The sequence below is a fragment of the Excalfactoria chinensis genome, chromosome 9, assembly GCF_039878825.1.
Source record: "Excalfactoria chinensis isolate bCotChi1 chromosome 9, bCotChi1.hap2, whole genome shotgun sequence".
In the NCBI taxonomy this organism is placed as follows: Eukaryota; Metazoa; Chordata; class Aves; order Galliformes; family Phasianidae; genus Excalfactoria; species Excalfactoria chinensis.
The window spans coordinates 7,205,446-7,224,133 of NC_092833.1; the positions used below are offsets into that span (position 1 = coordinate 7,205,446).

The following is an 18,688-nucleotide window of genomic DNA, read 5'->3' on the forward strand; positions in this document are numbered from 1 at the left end:
TGATGGTGTTCACACCAAGAAAGGAAAGAGACCAGCGAGGGGTGACTAATAACAAGCCTTCTTATCGCTGGAATCTGAAATATACAGCCAGCAGCCAACAGCCCCCTAGTGCCTCACAAGCTCCCACACAGTATCGGGGCCACTCAGCTAATGCAGAATTCACTGATGCAAAGAAAATGTATTCTTACACCAGATGTTCATCTAATGCCACTGTACTGTTTTTCTGATGGTCTTACCCCTTGAGTGTATTTTTGCTTTTGGAAATATAAATTTTAAGATCATACTTAATATTAACAATGACATACTCAGCATTCTTTTCTGTAAATATTATGCATACACTCTTCAGTTAGAGACAAGAGACAAGGACCCTGAGCCCTTTAATCTTTTTATTAGAACTAATGAATCTGATGTAGACTCAACAAGGAAACAGACTGCATAGCTATTTATTTTGCTTCTTCATGTCCTGTTCCTTGAATTTCTAGAAAAGTCTTCTGACAGTACTAACCTAGTCATTAGTTTGGAGTAAAGCAAGCTAGCTATTTTCTGTTCCTGTAAAATGCAAACATTTACAGGGGAAAAGAAAAAGGAACATACATGAAGGCTTATCCATCAGTCTGACACTGACCTTGTTATTGTCACATAGAGAACTGTGGTGTGTTTATCTATGCTCAACATTGTAAAACTCAGCAGTGCGAGGCAGTTCCGTGCTGTATTAGATGGCTTAACTGCAGCAGGGTAGGGAGGTTGCTACAGCAGGAAACGGTGGTGCAGGTGGAGGTGTGATCATCCCATGCTCATAAAGAGGGTCAGAATCAGAGAATCCACGTCTCCTTAACCCAATTGTGTACCCTGTTTTTCAGACTGTGCTTACTTACTGGATGTGTTCACTGACAGTGTCACTTGGCTGACACAGAAAGACACTGGAAATACAATAGTTAAGGGACAACATAGTTCTAGAAATTATATAAAAGAAATAATACAGAGAATTCGAAGCATATATGCATGATAGGTATAGCTAAAAGACTCCAGCACAAACTTCCCCACGCTCTGTTCTCCTTAATGAGCTTGATTTGACCTCAAAGAATCAGTCTCCTGGGACAGAAGTAATTTAGCTTTCGTGCAGTTCTGAGTTTACTGGAGTTGAGAAACTGCCAGTTCTGACTGATTGTGTGTGCTGGAGTTGTGATGAGTTTATTACAGAATGAGCTAAGACAACAGAAAACATTTCACCCGAGACTAAAAGAACACTAAAAGAGAATGTGAAAAACAGTGGGATCAACAGGAACCAGTTTCTGGCTGCTGGACTGTCTCAGTGATTTAACTGTTAACTAATCAGGAGCAACAGGAATCCATTGGCACAGAAAAAATCCAAACATAAAGGGTTATGCAGATATTTCTTTCCTGTGCAAAGCTACATGTATTATGTTGAGTCCTTATGGCTACAGGGTTAGCTAGCACCTCCACCTTGATTGTCCTGTAGGCAATAGATTTTGATAATATGGCACGTACGAAGATATTCACATGAAATCTCTTCTTGTGAAGGAGAATCTCACTACTGGAAATTAGTGTGGATAGCATTATCTTATCCACTGATGCAAAATAACTTGAGGAAAAAAAACCAAACAACATAAAAGGTCATTCTTTGGATTTTATTTTAGTTTCTTAATTATTATTATTAAAATGAAAACTAGATTGTAAAAATGTGAATGTTAGTGATTCCATTAAGTGTGCACTAGGCAGTCTCAGTTCAGTCAGTCCTGAAGCTGATTATTTCATACCCAAACATAAGCTTGGAAGCCTCACATCTCCCACTGAAAATCACAGTCTGCAGCAATTAATTCTGATGAACTTGATGTGAACTAAAAATGCTATTTTTAAATGGCAAATATTGAAAAGCAAGCATAGCAAATTACACAAGACAGTCAAGACAACTGAAATTAAGCCATTATGTGCTTCAGGTTTCTATGCTTGACTTCTGCAGAGCTGCAACATCTAGAATTTGCAAACTTAAAATTCAAAATCAATTACTATGAAGACCTCTAATAAATAGTCTACTACTTACACTGGGATAAGCATCACTCCCCGTTTAACATTCTCAATTTTCCATTTTTGTGAGAAGTCAGAAATGTATTTTCCATATTAAGTATTATTTTACTTGTCCTTCCTTGCTGTCAGTTTTGTCCCTTTTCTCCTGTTACCATGCTGCATGGCTTGTATTATCCCTTTTCCAACCTTTTGTCCCACTGTCTGTTTTTTCTGTATTCCTTGTTCATTTCTTCTTGACTCCTCTAAACATTATGTGTTTTTATTTCCAACTTTCTGGATTTGCACATTCTTATTCTAAATGTTGAATATTTAGAATAATGTCTAAACCAATTTATTTGGATTGAATATAGGCTAGATGGCTTTTTCTGTGTTACAAATTTGCCTTTTCTCATTAAAACATTAGCACCACTGTAATCTTTACATTTTTTCCTCCCTTTCAGTTGAAATGTTACTAAAGATGATTTCTTGTGCAAGAATCTTTGTTCACCATGATTTGACTGGTTAGAATACAATGAAACAGAAGTATACTATAAAAATTTTCTTCTTATAGCACTTAAAGAAAAGGTACTTGGCATATTATGTCAGTATGTAATATTATATAGGATTGGAAGATAGTAAATATGATTGGAGTATTTTGCAGATCACAGGTGCACACTTCTGTGAAACAGGCCTACCTATTCAAATAAGGAACATCATTTTGAGAGCTGTGGTTTGGTGCAGGATGGTGCCAGAGACAATTTGGTGTGTGCTGAGAGAAACACAATTTAAGATTATTCTGTTTTTCCACTGATGACTTAAAACAGCCTCCACAAGCTCTGCTTCCCCTCCCCTTTGTCCCACTAGGGAAATCTCATCCTCTCTGTTCAAGCATGGACTTCTTTAGCCACAGAACCAGCTGAGATTACTTCAGCTGTAAACTCATAAAGCAGTCGGGTTTTATGATAGTGTAAGGTGATTTATTCCTTTGTTTTGAGAATATGAGATATGGCATTTTACTGAACAGATTTCTCAATGCAAGCTTGTTGTTGGATAACCTGAGATGAAGTGGGAAGCCAACAGGACTGGTTGAAGATAGGGCAGTGTGAGTTTCCTTTCCCCAGCAAATACTTCCCTCTGTGTTGGTACATGCTCTTTCATGTATTTGTTAAACACTTTCTGGTTTTGAGGTGTAATGTTGACAAATAACATGACAATTTGTCAATTTCAGATTGCACTTTGATTTACTCCAGTTGCTGCTAATCACAATGAATCATTTCTGCTCCATGATTGCAAAGTGTTGGGTTAAAAAAACACATTTACTTTAGATTCTGAAGTATCCATTAATACGCTTTTTCATTTTTGCATAGGCTTTCCTCTTAGATTTTATTAGAATATTTTGAGTGTTCTTTTGCTGAAATGTGCACATTAAAGAAGGATTTAGATTTTAAGACACTTTTTTTCACATAGGAATGCAACGAATACTTTTTAATCAAACCTACATTGCTGTGCAGTTTAACTACTGTATGTATTTTGTTGGAGTCTAGTTATGTCTTTGATATTGAGGAGTTAAAAATCCTGGAAACCGGTCCATGTTGTTTGTTTCTGCCTTTCTATAATGGCTGCATCAAAACCTGGATTCAGACATTGTTCAAAGTTTCTATATTCAAAGTCTGGCTCTGAAGCTTGTGACTGCAGCCAGTTTCTAGCAATTAGGCCAAAGCGTTGCTAGGAACTGTGCACTGGCCTGCAGAAGTACCCTTTGCAGTTTTCAGTATTTAAATCCCCGTGTGCTATCAAGTGCATCACTTTTTTTTTTTTTTTTTTTTTTTTTTTTTATCAACAATCAGAATGCATTTGATTATAAGAAGAGGATTTTGTCACTGAATACAAAGCAGTCAATAACATCTTTTATGATGTGCTTTGCTATGAAAATGGATGGAGAGATAAATCCCAGTTTGTCAGGGGAACAACTGGTAAGAATTGCAAAACTAATCTACAGGAATACTGAGTAGAAAATTACTATTCTGTCAGCAAACTTTTCATTCTCACATTCAAATTACCCCAAAGCTAATGCTCTAGGATTAGATCTCTGCTTTCTACAATAAAGGCACAGAAAAACCTTAAACTTGTGTTTTCATAAGGATCTCAGAATGTAGAGCAGGATTTGGGTAGCTTTTGGTTTCTACACCTACAGTTAGAATTCTCAGCCTCGCTCGCTTTAGCTGCCAAGAAATCTCTAAATAGAGATATTTCTCTCAAATCTGAATTATAAATATAGAAACGTTATTTTGGGGTCTGTTCAGCCTTTATGTGTTTTCAGAATGAGGCAGTCCAGTGCCTGGTTTATGTACGCTGGATCATGTTTGTAGTCCCAGCTAGTCCAGTTTGCACTAACCATATACTCACACAAGTGAATTGTGCTCAATTTGGAGAAACCAGGACTGTTTTAAGTTGAAAACGTGATAGCAAGTATTTTTGTCTTGGCCCTTTTTATTTTATGTCTAATGCATTAGAGTGTCCTACAAGGCCAGGTTCTATCAATAACCTGAGATGGTTTCAAACCACACCTCCTAGAAGCACCTTAAATACTGGCCTGAGAGTGATACAGATGGTGGCACTGTCCACTGTCCTGCTGAGGCTGTTCTGCTGCATCAAACACTATTCAAGTACTGATGAAAACCCAGAAAACAGTTTTATTAATTTGTGTATTAAATACTACACATAAAAACTGCATTAAATCATGTAGTAAGGGATACTATGAACAAAAGATCAGGCTTGGGAAAATTTACTAGAGAAATGACTCCTACTGTAAGAGACTTGTCCCCGCTCTAAGTATGTGATGGTAAATGTGTACCTGATGGCACATGATATTACAGAACTTTCAGGTATGGGTCAGAATTAGCTAAGTCTCATTTACTACTTCTGCAGTAGGAAAAAGAACAGAATTCAAGAAGTGAAGTCTGGCATTTCTTTCTGTGTCTGATCTCCTATTTCAAAATGTGGATAATAATAGTTGCTCCACACCATTGCTCATCTGTCTTGCGTATTTAGGTTGTAAGTGCACACTCTACAAATATACTCTGTGTCTGTACAGGTTCTAGCTCAGCAGAGCCGTGGTTTTGTTCAGAGCCTTAGAAGTGCTGCTGTAAAATGATAACAATAATGGCATACTTCCCGAATTGTCAGAAGTTTCATTGGAAAAAGTAACTTTCTCAGAGCACTTGTCTCAGTCTTCTCCTGGCTGTCTTGGTGCAACTAAAACAGTCTGCAAACTTCAGCTTCTATCTCAAAACCTGTCCGTATCACAAAAGGCATTTTGAATAAGTGATTTATAACCCAATTTTCAAAGCCGGCCATTAAACTGAATTTGCAACAGGAGGCTTGAATATTTTTGCATGAATAAATCTGAAGCTTGTGGCTATCCATCATCAGCTCATACTGCATTCCGTACAAATTATAACCGGTAAAATGCTAGAAACACGAACAGAATACACAAAAGATTGTTTCACCAACTCTAATAAATCATAACAATTGAAATAATAAAAAAAAAAAACAAACCAAAAAACACTTCTGGGTAAATAATGACTATTCAGGCCATGATTCTAGTCCAGATGGCAGTAACTGTGATGTGTATGTCTAACAAAATGACACCTAAAATGTGCTTTTTCTAATAGATTGCTGTATTGCTGGTTTAAATTTCTGCTGCTGGAGACTGTTGCCCTCAAAATTGTAGTATAATATTTGAATGACAGAAACTCTTTCCACAATTACCACAAGAATTTAGATTGTCAATGTTCAGATTGAGTTGATTTTATTAATAAATGAATATACTTTAGCCTAAGTTCAAGGCAAGAATAATTGCTTGCGTCTCACAGCAGAAACAACCAAGCAGTATAATTTCATAGTGAGGAAGATTAAAGTAGATTATCAGGTAAAGCATACTTTCTAAGTGGTTATGACAGCTGTTTGTCATGTGGCTAATGCTTTCTGTCATATATTCATCCTGGAACAAAGAGTATGATTAAAAACCTGTAAAATCTTGTGAATAAGAGTTTAGCATGGATGATACCACTGTTTAAAATTTTACAAATCATTTCCCTACAGCTCTGCAGCTGTGTGAAGTAAAATTCTAAAATGTAAAAGTATATTTTGGCTTACATTTACATCATACACTTATGCAGATAGTAACAAGAATGATAAACTGGATCTTCAAATATCAGGTGTCTGATTTACTATTCCATTAATCCTGCTTTATCTTGCTGTCACCAGAGAGACTAAAATAGTCTGGTCACTTTGAAGTAATGCAAGGTACGGTATGTCTGTGTGGCAGAATACAATATTGGATGTCTTATAATCATGACAATCTGAGAAGCAGTGATTTATGTCTCAGTAAAGCTTCTGGTATGTTATTGTTCTATGTTGGACATACTTGCAGCAAGGAATCAAGACTCCCACTTATAAGTACCAGCCAAAGCTGATTTCAATGAGCATCATTTTAACTCTTGTGGAATTTCTGGAAATCATCATTGTAGTATTGTCAGTACATGTGAATAGAACTAGAATAAAATGAGTGTGAAGCTTGGCAGTGACCAAAATGTTATGTGTGGTGACAGAGTAAGAGCTGGAGCTTGTCTTCAGATCATTGCAGTAGATTCTCAGTCTAGAATAAGATGTTACATGATTCATTATGCTGTGATGTATGGACATCTTGTTACACCATAGATTACCAAATCTTCATTGACATGGGAAATGTTTATCTCTACGGACACAGCAGTTGCATGAATGCCAAACCCACTCTACATGGGTAAAAAAAAAACACCAAAATCCTCAGAAATTAGGCCATTTTTTGGCTTCTTACTTAGACTACTAATGAGTTTTGACAGCTAGAAAATCTTACAAAAGATCTGTATGAGGAAAAAAACTGCTGTGATGTATCTTCACAATCTCCTACAGATGAGGCTGGTTAATTCTTGGCTGAGAAAAAACCATTGCTCTCTAGTGAATTATGTCAGTGTTTTTTAGAACATAAAATGTTTGTTCTCTGAATATCTTTAGGTGTCTGTTCCTTTATTTTACTTTAACAATAACAGAAAAACTTTGGAGAGAAGCCCGAGCCATTGTAGATGTACTACATCTACAATTACAGATGTATTAAGCTAAAGTAAAACATTAAGTGCTCCTGAGGCATTTGTCTAAAGAATGAGATGATCAGCTCTAAGTTCCCTGGACTCAATGCAGGGAGACACATACCGTGCACTTCATCTTTCTCATTGGCATTGGATATTTGTCACACACAGCTGGTACTATGAACAGATTTTGCACAGCTATTGTCAGTGAGGAACAAAGCTGGACGAACTAAATGTATGCTATAATCAAACATTATTGCGTAAATGCTAATGCTACTGGCTTTGCTTCTGAAAACTGCTGAAAAGTTGCCTTGTACAAAGGCTATCAGTGTCACTGACCTTTACATTTAGATGGCTCTTTTGACAAGCAGTTTTAAAATCAGCTGCATTGTACATGTTCATACTTATTTCCCAGCTTCAAATATGTTTCCCAGATGCTGTCTGAAATGCTCAGATGAGCAGGAAATGATACTAAGGACTTGTATTCATTACTGTAAAAAATAAACAATAGATGAGAACGTAGCTTCAAAGATACACTAAACAATTGCTTTAAAGGGTCAGTGAACATGATGATTCGGAAAACTTGGTGTGGTTTTAACTACATATGCACAATTGCCTTTACACTGCAGGTGGTAATCTGAGTAAGCAATGATAGGATTTCTGCATGCTTCCATGTTGAGGAGTGAATACTGTAGGGAGGGGAGTGCTCGGTTGGCTGCAACTCAGTCATATACACAAAGACAAGAATAATGATGAAAGTAAAAAATGCACAGTTCTGTATAAAAGATCAATTGCACTGATCTTAAATTCTGCCAACTCAGGGCTTTCACCTTTTTATATTTTAAAGGGTAGGTCAAACTTTATGGAAGAAAAGCTTAGGGAAAAGTGTCAAACTGGGTAAAATACTGTGTGCTAGAAAGGAAGAGCATTGCATAAATTTTTGTTATCTGACAAGAATTATTACCTTTTCAGTGTTAATGTCAGAGCAACATCTCAACTCATTGGTGTTGAATCATTCTATAATGCTGCACTAAATACAGCCAAACAGCAGCATCCTTTGTGAAGGCAATGTGCAAAAGCACTGCTTAATGGAAAATTTAACTTTTCACATCTTTTGCCATGGTTTGCTTTTCAACAACAAGGAGTAGCAAAATGACTCAAAACGAGACATTTTACTTACTTTTAGCTTTCTTACTCCACAATCCTAATGAAAAATCTACATAAATTGTATACTCCTGATATCACACACACCCATTAGACCTCAAACATCTTTTTGTCAGTCTATGCAAGTGCTGGAAAAGCATGTTCCCCTTCATGACCTAGTATTCATCTCACTCCATGTTGCTTCTAATTCATGAATTGCTTCATTCCAATATAATCTTAGTCTGATGATTGCACTGTTCAGTTTCATGTAGATTTAAGATTGCACTTGCAATATAATCCTACCTTCATCTTGGCTATATTCACCGTTTTCAGGCAATACCTTCAGTTCTCCTGTGTCTGCTTCAAATAACATCTATGATCATTCATAGAAAACCATAAAATAGATACTGATCTGTAGTAACACTATTTCCAATGTCAGATAGCACAAAAGCTATTACTGTTAATATAGGTGTGCACAGATGTTTGTGCTCATAGACAAATTCTCTGACACTCTGCAAGACAGATTCCAGTAGAGATAAATATTTTTAAGTGCTGTTAAAAAAACTGGACAAGATGTTATCTGCAATAATGCAAGTTTTGCTTATCACACGGTTATCATGGAGTAGTCTACAGCACTGATAAGATGTTCTTTATTTTTTCTTTCTTTCTTTTTTATATGCAGGACAGTTTCACTTGTACAACAACAGAGCTGCTTTTACCTTAGCTGTTGTATTTATCCAAAACTATAGATATTGTCCTTATTTCAAAGCATGTCAAGTCCTTCTCTAGAGTTAAGAAAATACCCAAAATACAAATATTAGGCTTTATTTATCTAACTGTTGAATTTAGTTCTCTCACATTATTGTCAAGCTACGCATTCACTCATCTGAAGAGAACAGGACATTAAGTAGATATGACTGACTCAGTAGCCCAGGTGTAGTGCTTTTATGTTGCTGAAATTCAGATTATATCTGTACTTTTTCACAATGTTGTTGTTAAATAGTATGTATAATCTGTGACAGAGTAGTAACCTATTCTTTTTTAAATTAAATAAAATCTTCATCTTTTTACAAATACATAGACTTGAAACCATATGTAGCTTGAATATAAAGCCTGAAGTCTGGTTGGCTGCCATTTAAAGTGCATGTGGTGGAAAAGGAGAGTTGAAAGGAAGAGATGGGATGTGTACTATAAGTAGTCTGACTTATCCTTCTGTGCAAGGTGTTTGCTACATTCTAGTTAAGACAGAAGCTCTACTTCACTCCCATGGTGTTTTTATATTGTAAAAGCAAGAATAACTTGCATGCTGCAACTGTGAACTAGCATCAGAATTCAAACAAAGATGACATTGAAAGCAATAGCTTGCATAAAATCATAAAGAGTCAAAGTGAGAAAGTACAAAGTAAGAGACTGCCTCAATCAGAGGTCCTCAAAGCATACTGTACTTCTGCCTACAGTCCAAGAAAGTAAATGAATGTTATGCTGACAGTGTGCACCAGCTGAGGATCTGTCCCTCTATTATCCATCGATATTCACCTTCCTTGGTGAGTAATTCTCTATGGCTAGTGACTTCAGACGTATGTTAATTCTGTTGATGTATTCATAAATATGTGATACTTTGACCTTGACTTCAGGTTCATACCTTAGTGAAGAGAGCAAGAAAACTTGGTAGCTGAAAAGCAAGTCTGTTGCTTAAAATTCCACATACCCTGCTTCCTAATGAGTCAGTAAATATTGTAAGACAGTACTTCATAAGTCAAAAGGATTTACTGAATATTTGAGATGTAACACTGGGATCTAGGGAGAGCATATATGTGAGAGCTGCTTTTTAAACTATAAAAGCTCTTTAATTCTTTAAAAAGCCCCATAAAAGAAAACTTTCCCTTGTCTAGAGAGGACTTCCTGACAAAATCATCAATAAATTAAACATTCTGAAATGAATTTTGTGTAGTTATTTCTTAGGATGAATGCTGACAGTCTGTTTAGCTTAGTATGACTGAGAGTTTTGTAGTAAGCTCTTGTAAGTACAAATCCAGAAAGGCAAAATAAGCTGGGAAACTAAAAGACTAATTTTTCATTTTAAATGTTTTACTGTTCTGGGAACATGCATCTTTCTTCTTTTATTTAAGCATAATGCAAGCTTAGGTATCTGTAGTATATTGGGTTGAAAGCTGTAGCATTTGCTTAATGTAAATTGGATAACCGGTCACATGTTTGTAATTCAGATTTTCAATATAAGTGATAGCAAAACAACAGACAGCCATTTTGCAATGCAAAGACATGCTCTGGTGCTGGGTTCAGTACTCTTTTTCCAGTATTGTACCGAGTTCAAGCAAGGAAGGATTTAAGCTCCAGGCTTTTACAATCAAGTTGGATGAATGGGTGGTTTTATTAGTGATCAATCTGTAAGTATATATATGATTTCTGGAGATGTAAAATTGTAGAATGGTTTGGGATAGAAGGGACCTCAAAGACCATCATATAGTAAGGAAATACATAACCACTGAGGCACCTTTGGTAACTTATCTTATGGACCAAGAGGTTTTCCTAATACTTCCAGAAACATTGAAATGTAAAACCATGTCTCAGCATCAGTTTGAAAAGCAACATAGTACTTGGGAGCCTAAGTGGTGCTCATTTAAAATGGGAGCTAGTCACCCAAAACATGAGGTCCTCAGACCAATAAAGGGCATTCTGATTTATTGTATTAAACAGTCCCACTAATTTCAGGAGGAAAAAGTCCTGATCTTTGGTCTTTTCTGAAAACTTGATATTAAGTGAATTCAGATTGCGTGTATCGGTCACCAGGTCAGAAAGCATATGAGCAATCATTATCTTGTAGGCTACTGAATGGTTATTGGAAGAAGGACCTGTTCTCTGATCTTTCCTCCCCAGAAGATTACAGTACTTTAGCTGATGACTCACTTTACATAAAACAGAAATACTTGGACAAGAGATGGAACCTCCTTAGTGAACACAACAACCACTAGTCACAACACAGTAATTTTATCTAATTTTCTAGTTCAGTAGATTAGAATTATTTCCTGCTTTCCTCATCTCATGAATGTGTATGCATATATGTAGGGAACTGCCTACAACATCATGAGGTTTGGGCTAGGATTCCCCCAGAAAGGTAGCAGAAATGCATGCAAATCCAACTTGACTGAGGTGCAAAGCATTTTTATCAGTGAATTGGACGTGTTAAAGAAACTGAAATGCAACAACTGCAAGTCAGCTGTGTTTACTTGATCAATTCATTTTAAAGTAAATTTGAAATTTAGAAGAGAAGGACAAATATGACTTGCTGTAAGTGTTGTTCCTCTGTCTTCTTACTTCAGCTACCTTTGGGATACAGTAATATTGCTATATGACAAAGGATCCCAAGTATTTAACAAGGAGGACAAACAGTTCTCTGTAAGAAAACTTTTGATACACAGCTTATTTTAGCTGATTTGCTTCCAGGTACTGCAAACTGTCTTTCAGTTAGCTGGAGTTGACTACAGTTTGTTTAGAAGGCTGTCTGATCTTTTGATAACATATTTGAAAGAATAAGTACACAGCTTAAGTAAATCAGACCTATTACTATGGAAAAAAAAGGAAGGTTGAATATAGATATTTATTTAAAACAAAACAAAAATCCCCAAACACTTATACACACACTAAAAAATCAAACAGAAGGAAACCTGGTCTAACAATGTTCCAAGCAGTGATCTGAACAAACAGTTCAGATGTTTGACATCTGTTATGTATATTTATTTACACAGAAAATATCTTGGATTTATTAAAAAAGTATAATTTAATGTGTAATTTCAAGATTGCTTTATGTATTATTTGCCATTACGTGACAAAATGGTATATCTCTTTGAAGAAGTAAAAGAAAAAACAAACTGATAATGTATTTTTAAATACACTGAAATCAATTGCTTCTTGCTAAACTAAGAGGTAATTTTCTCATTTAAATCTCAGAGATGTTCTGACTAGAAAATCACTGTCAGGCTGTTTCCGCACTGATAATTCAGTTTAAAAAGCCTGTATTCTAGTATAATTAGTTGTTTACTAAAGACTAAAAGCCCAAATTGCTATACAGAGCCTGGGTTATTAAATATCTGCTTTAATTTACCTTTCGTATTCAACTAATTCTGCACAAAATTGCTAGACTTGTTATGAACTAGGACAAGGGAATGGCTTCAAGCTGCGCCAGGGGTGGTTCAGGCTGGACATTAGGAAATACTACTTCTCTGAGAGAGTGGTCAGGTGCTGGAATGGGCTGCCCAGGGAGGTGGTGGAGTCACCAACCCTGGAGGTGTTCAAGGAACATTGGGACGTTGTGTTGAGGGACATGGTTTAGTGAGAACTATTGGTGATGGGTGGATGGTTGGACTGGGTGATCCTGTGGGTCTTTTCCAACCTTGGTAATTCTATGATTGTATGATTCTATGAAACATGCCAGAGCTTTCCTGCTATCTGCATTTAATAAAAACAATGAACTTAAAAATTTCAGGTGGAATGTTTTGTGGCAGTTGAAGCTTGCTTCTATTGTGCACTGTTTATGTACAAGGGCTGCTCTGAAAGTAATGCCTCCTATTTTATTATGTTAGCTCATGACGTCAGAGGTAGTTGTTGGTGGTATGGCATTAGAGGCTGAATCTTCTCAGCAATATTCCATTACATTTTGTTGCTATGTGACAGATGGGAGGGGCAGTCTAACAAAATGATGTATGACATGGAGGTGCATATGAAGTGTGACACTGAATTCCTCCACATGGAGAAAATTGCACTAATTAGCATTCTGCTGAATATTTATGGAGACCAAAGAATGGATGTGAGCACGGGGAAGCAGTGGGTGGTGCGTTCAGCAGTGGCAATAGTGGAGATTTTAACAAGCATGGTATGCAAGCTCATGTTCATTGCTGGCAAAAATGCATGACTAATGGTGCTGACTGTGTTTTGTAGCTGAGAATTTGGCTATCCAATAGTGTTATTGCTCTCTTTGCATCTGTTGTTGTTTCCAAGAAAATTAATAAGAGGCCAATAGAGTGACCAAAGTAATAAGACAGCTTAATGGAGAAGCTACAAAGTTGTGATCCTGAGCAGCAGCCAGCCTCTTTGGAGGGAACACTGCATATTATTCACCACCAAGATGAAGTCGCAGAGTTCTGTTACATAACTAATTTGCCCTGGAAAACCAGCTTGAACCATCACATGATTATTCTTTAACTAAGAAATTTCAGCCAGTTTCCAAATAAATTATTTTACAGAAAACAACAGTATCTGATAAATAGTAGAGAGAGTTAAGAGGTATTTTGATTGATACCTACAAAACAGTGATTTAAGTTGTATCTCAGTAAAATTTGATTATTATTTTTTTTCTAGAGCCAGGATTCATTATCATATATTTATCTCCATCTTTTAAAGGCTCAAATTATTTTTCTCTGTTTTCTCTTTTACTCTGATAAACCCAACTTTTGCATATGCTTGAGGTCAACTGGGTTTACACTTGCACTAATTTAATTTCAGTGAACGAGTTAGAGGTCCAAATTTGGCATATTTTGACATAAAGCACTAAAGCAGTTTTTTTTTAAGTCCCAGGTAATTAAGAAGTTCCTTAACAGCATTTGTAGATGGCTTGATTCATTCAATTTTTGTAGATTGTACAGTTTTATCATGTTAGTTGCTGCACAACAGATACCTTGTGAAAAAGGGAGGTACATTTTAATGGAAGAGCAATGTCACTGTATGAAATGGAAGTGTTTTTTTTGCCTATTCAGACATATCAATGCAACAGTATTTTAAAAGCAAATAAAATATACTCTTCAATTGACATAAATCCTAAAATGCTTCTAGGCAGATTATATTCCAAGCTACAGGATAATTTATAGCTTTCTGGAAATATTAATAAACTATTCTGGAATTTTAAGACGTGGTAATTTTGCATATCCTTTATCAGAAAGGATCTTTCTACTACTAAGCAATTTGCCCCCTCTCCTGTAAAAAAATTTCAAGCAATAAAAGCTTATATTTCACCTTTTCTGTTTTCAATAGCTGTGCAGAGCTGGAAATACAATGTGAGATTTAATGATTAGTCTGCTTTTTTAGGAGACTCTGCCCAAAATTAGATCCCTCTGGTCAATAAGGACCAACAGAGATGACAGCAGGAGACAGGTACCTTTCATGCACAGTTCACAGTTGCAATCTGAAATTTCCCATTCACCAGCAGCCCTGGTTTGCCATTACAGTTGGAGTCAGAAAGCCTAAGCCCTGTGTATTTTGTTCTTTGTATTTATTTATTTTTTTTTAACAAGGACTATTACAGTGCAAATGTTTATAAACCTTGTTTAGTATCACTCAGGCAAACTGCTATGGTGAATAACTTCAACTGATCAAATACACACCTTATTTTAGCAGAAAAGTACCTTGCAAATAAATGATAGGCATTTCAGCAGATCATTGAGATTCATTCCCTGGATGATTTCTCATTTTCAGGTAGAAATGGAAGGAAATTATCCACTTTTTCTTTCTATAATAACATTCAATACATTTAACATCTAATTTTATACTGCAGCTTGATTTATAGCATTTACCAGCCTAATCCTGTTCTAGCTACTTCTATAAAAGCAGCAATTGTATTAACACTTTTCAGCGTGGGTGCACCCCTAGAAGTGCTTTCTTTGTTCATGTTAGTGTTTGAAGCAGAATACAGTTCCCTAATTCGTGTTTAGTTAGGAACACCACACTATTCCCTGTTTCTTGTAGATACACATAGGTCCAAAATCAGTGGCAAAGAATACTAGGCAAAGGAAAATAATCACATCTAGCAATCCTTTGGTGTTAAAAATATATTCAGCTAGCTAAAACCCAATGGTTTTTAAGGTGGTCATTTTTTATTTTTTTTTTCTTTTTTCTTTCTTTTTTTTTTTTTTTAAATGTACATAAATCAGTAATATCTTAATAGTGAGGAGAGCCTAGTGTGAGAGACAAGTGTGGCTTCTCATTTGTCTGCCTGCTTTTCATGTTTGTTAGTGCAGTGACATTCAATCTATCATCAGTATAAAAGATGCTTGTTGCAGTGTTGTCCTTTGAATGTAGTTACAGACAGCTGGCCAACAAGGTACAGTACTCATTCAGTACTCATTTTGAAATGAGTACTCTAAAAACAAAACAAAGTAATAAGCAGTATGATGTACACAAACATAACAGCACTTGAAAACGTATTGCATCTAATTTAACTGTTTCTCTCTGTATTGTGGTCACTAGCAAATTATAATTGAAGATACTTAAGCTGACATTACATCTACAATAGTAAATCAATAGATCCTTTGCTTTCACTAACTTGTTTTCCAGGACTCTAGAGGAAATACGACCCAAAGGAATAGTTATAGGAGAGAGAATGTGCCAAGGCAAAGAGAAAAAAATTAAACTCCCTTTTAGAAACTGACTTCCCTTTCTCTTGACAAATGGTGAAAGGGAAATGTGTTCAAAGGGATACAAGCAAAACAATTAAGAAGGCTTGTAATAATTTATAGCTCTTGAATTATGGATCATCTGAAGATATAAACACATGCTCTTGGCTGTTGGTTTCCAAGTATCTCAAAGACTAGCTGTGCTTCAGGAGGGAAAATCTTTGCATGCGTATGTGAGACTTAAAAACTGAAATGCTTTTACTCAGAGTAAAAAACAAACTTCTGCATGAATATAGTTCATGATGAATTGCTGCAAGGAGTTGCACTCTTTCAGTCTCTGTAAGCTGTGTAGAAGTCAGTGACAGAGCAGAATATTCAGGCTGATCAAGCTAAAAAATCATTCCTCACCTCAGCTGACTGCAGTCCCTTGGCCTGGATTGGCTGTCAGGACACATCACTAGGCATATGAGTGGTTTTCCCTTCTACATATTGTCTTCTCTCTTGCTGTCTCCAGAGAGGTTGCATTAGAAACCCCATAGGTGTTGCCAGCACCATCATGAGAGCAGGCAGATTCTGCAGTGCTTCAGGGAGCATCCAAAGCAATATGGAGGGCAAGAAGGAGAAATGTGAAGCAGAAGCTGATGCTTCTTTATACATCAATAATTGAGAATAAGCTTTGGTTTACCATCTAATTTCATCTTTCTGTTCTGTATATAGATGACCTGTTGTAAGGAGTTGATCCTCACACCAGGAAAATTAGAGAAGGCATTGCTCCACTGAGCATCACATGAAGCAGTCAAAATCAAACTTTTGAAAGTAACTTAGGAACTTCAGATCTCTTGAACTTTTATGTACTTCAGATTCCTAAGCCATTTAACCATATGGGACTTTGCTATTTGAGGTGGAATATAGACCTACTTTAGATTCACTATTATTTGTTTTATAGGCTGGGAATCTACAGAAAACAGTTACTTTATCACTCTGATAGTTCAAATGTGGTCAGAAAAATTGAGATTCTCATTACTTGTGTGCCTCCAGAGCTGGGGAACTCTCAGTGACCAGCTGGCAAGCAATAAAAAGGGCTCAATACAGTTTGCTTTTAAAACACTGGGATAAGAAGTTGTCAAGCATGTATCAGTACTTTCACATGAGTTTAAGGCTGAGACTGGTGTGACTTCTGCCTGAGTCTGATGCATTACACAATCTTAAAGCAGCAAGTACCAGAGACTGGTGCTGCCTATCTCTTACCCACAGAACAGAGAATTGCACGTTATGTCTATCTCATTATTTGTAAAGCTTTTCCCTGGAAAATGCTTTATGTCTTCTTTAATGGAAGAAACCTTACTTCATTTCCTATCAAGTTATAGGTGAAAGTGAGCAGGTTTTGATAATGGTTAAGTCACTGGCACAGTGCTAATACATAATTCCAGCTGTGTGCCCACAGCACAGCACATTTAGGCAGCATCATCCACTTTGCCTAAAAGTCTGTAAATGATTAGATCAAAACATGCATTCTTTTTCATTCTTAGGCTGTGTTAAAAGAAAGGGTCCTCCTCAGCACCGCCTGGTAACAGCCCTGAGGCTCAGCCATATGTTTCCCATTTCAGCCCCCAAATTTCTTTCCAGTTGTCTTTCTAGGCAAGGAGGAACTCTTTCCACTGCCCACAATACTGTGTTTTAAAATTGAGGGCCTCTGCTGGGAAGCAGAAAGACAAGTTGTCTTTGAATAGTATTGGAAGCTTAAAGTACTGACCAAATGTGATGAAAGCTTGGCAGCTAGGACTGGTACCACTGTGGCATTGTAAACTGCAGCATCTTTTTGAACACAGCTGCTTCTAGGCATAGAAACACTACCATAGAGTTTTGGGATAATGAAAAGAATATTTCTGTGACTGAAACAGTAGCACTTACAATATTGGCCAATGTCATGTTGTGAATCCAGTTGCTCTACCAAAAAGTTCTCTCTTTTAGCAGTTTGTAACCAGCTAATAAAGGGCTGGGGTTAAGCACAGAATCTTACTGTAACAAGTAGTTGTTTTTTTCTGGTAGACAGACACTGCCATGGTTACAAGATGTCAAGCCACAGCATTTAGCCCACTTTCTCACCCTGCTGCTCACCTGCATCCCTAATGAGATGTTCTGGTGAAAAAAAAAAACCAACAACCCAGACTGCATAGACTGCATTAGCCTTTCCTAAATTGTTTTTGCAGATCAAGAAGATGATTCTCAGACTTTGTAAATTAAAGAGTTGACTACTGAAGCATCCAAAATTTTGACTTCTTGGAACATTGACTGATCCAAGAAATATTTTAACTGTAAAGAGATAAATCAGTACTCCCATGGCATTATACTCTTCTGGTTCACACCCTTTGTTTCTTATGTACATTGAATATTCATTTCCTATCGTATCTAGTGGATTCGTGATGTATGGAAATAGGTGGGAATTTAGGAGCTAGCAGTGTTTTGATCTTCCTACTTTTACTCCCTAACACTGAGCAAATGTCCTAATTCCATGTTTCAGATGAGATACAGTCAAATAGTTGTCTGTATTTAAAAGCATAAACAGCTAAATCAGATTCTCAAAATATTTTGGATGCAACCTTATATATAATTTTTTAATTTAGAAAACATTGCTATAGCCAAGCCACATGGAAACCTTCACTAAATAATCCAGACTGTTGATATTTTATGTTGTAACTTCTGAAAGTGGAAGAAAGAAACCTTAAAACTTCAAAAAGTTCATTTTGTCAGCATAGCAGCATACTATCGAGTTGGTGATAATTCCTCTAATTACATCTTTCTGCAATTCTTTGATTTGTTATATTTTGTTTGTGTTATTCAAAGCAAATTTGAATAAAGATGGTTAAGGATAAATCCCTACAAGGACTATATATTTGGGTTGACCGAGTGATTCAGCATATGAAGAATGGATAGAAATGCATAATTGAGAGAGCTCTTGACTTCAGTGTTTTCACATAATTTATATTTATCTAC

The 18,688-nt window shown here is 36.3% G+C and overlaps 1 protein-coding gene across 1 annotated transcript in view; it reads right to left on the reverse strand.

The window, feature by feature from the left end:
- Window positions 1–18,688, reverse strand: part of SLC9A9 (solute carrier family 9 member A9) — a 153,831-nt gene that overhangs the window by 47,417 nt on the left and 87,726 nt on the right. The gene's annotated exons all lie outside the window — the stretch shown is intronic.